Genomic DNA, 1,021 nt, shown 5'->3' with positions numbered 1-1,021 from the left:
AACCCAACCAACTATTAAGAGACAGTATCTAATTAAAAATACTTAAGACAAATTGCATTCACGGCTGAAGGCGTTATTGACAACCATAACAGTCTGACCAAATCAAGAGAGGTGTGGGCCTCAGACAGTGCTCCAAGGATCGACCTGGAAAAGTCGCTCAACTTCGTAAACAATGAGACAGGCAGCCAAGGGTTGTAATCACTTAACCGGATGGCAACTCAAACAAGTGATAGTTTGAACGCAGGCCAACACTCTTGCAACATCTACCTAAAGTCTGATAACGAACACAATGATGTAATAACTCAGGCAAGGCGGAACCGGCGGACAGCACTGCATCTTCAGAATCTGGTGTTTAGAACATCTAGAAGTAGAGGACCACTGTGACCAAAGTAGTCCAAAAGAAACAAATATCCAAACCACAATCAAGGAGGCTGTCGAGCTATACGCCTTACCGGACAGCAGTGTCAAGAAGGGGAAAGGTACAGTGCCGAGAAAATATGCTGACTTCCAGGGCAGGTAACTGGCGCGTGAGCGATGACAAGGCAGGAGATTACCGCTGGTTGAACTTCGTCAATAAATATACATGACGATAGTATCTGTTCCCGAAAGAACAGTTACCGTAGATGACCATGCAGCTTTGCTAGAAATGAAACGATAATTAAATGGACATCCTAGCTGCAAACAGGCGTTGATGTACTTTATTAGGGACACGTTGAAAATGTGTACCCCGACCGGGACTCGAACCCGGGATCTCCTGCTTACCTGGCAGACGCTCTATCCATCTGAGCCACCGAGAGCACAGAGGAATTCGCGACTGCAGCGACTTACCCCTTGCACGCTCCCCGTGAGACCCACATTCTCAACATGTCCACATCCCTACATTCGTAGCGCCCCTAAGAAATGTTTGCCCATCGTACTCATTACTCGTGGCAGATTAATCTACCAAGTCCCGTACGAGTTCGGCATAGTGTGTACGTTTGCACAAGAAGGTCAATGGCCGGGAAGCCATATTTTAACTACA

At 46.8% G+C, this 1,021-nt stretch overlaps 1 non-coding gene across 1 annotated transcript; it reads right to left on the bottom strand.

Annotated features, from left to right (window-relative positions):
- Positions 1 to 723: 723 nt before the first annotated feature.
- On the bottom strand, positions 724 to 798 carry Trnat-ggu (transfer RNA threonine (anticodon GGU)). Its single transcript has one exon. It is a non-coding gene; the product is annotated as a tRNA-Thr (tRNA).
- Between the last annotated feature and the right edge of the window lie 223 nt (positions 799 to 1,021).

Source organism: Schistocerca gregaria, chromosome 4 (genome assembly GCF_023897955.1).
Source record: "Schistocerca gregaria isolate iqSchGreg1 chromosome 4, iqSchGreg1.2, whole genome shotgun sequence".
NCBI classification, from domain to species: domain Eukaryota; kingdom Metazoa; phylum Arthropoda; class Insecta; order Orthoptera; family Acrididae; genus Schistocerca; species Schistocerca gregaria.
This window is presented reverse-complemented; position numbering and strand designations above follow the sequence as displayed.